Source organism: Charadrius vociferus, unplaced genomic scaffold, assembly GCF_000708025.1.
Source record: "Charadrius vociferus isolate BGI_N301 unplaced genomic scaffold, ASM70802v2 scaffold26, whole genome shotgun sequence".
Classification (NCBI taxonomy): domain Eukaryota; kingdom Metazoa; phylum Chordata; class Aves; order Charadriiformes; family Charadriidae; genus Charadrius; species Charadrius vociferus.
This window is the reverse complement of record NW_009649320.1, coordinates 2,835,039-2,835,260: the sequence shown is the minus strand read 5'-3', so window position 1 is coordinate 2,835,260 and position 222 is coordinate 2,835,039.

Here is a 222-nt window from a genome sequence, read left to right as displayed (position 1 = left end):
GTATAGGTTAGGGGTGGACCTGCTGGGAAATAGCTCTGAGGAGAAGGATTTGGGGGTCCTGGTAGATAGTAGATTGTCAATGAGCCAGCAGTGTGCCCTTGCTGCCAAAAAGGCCAATGGAATCCTGGGCTGCATAGGCAAGAGTGTGTCCAGTAGGTCGAGGGAGGTCATTCTCCCCCTCTACTCGGCACTGGTGAGGCCACAACTGGAATACTGTGTCCA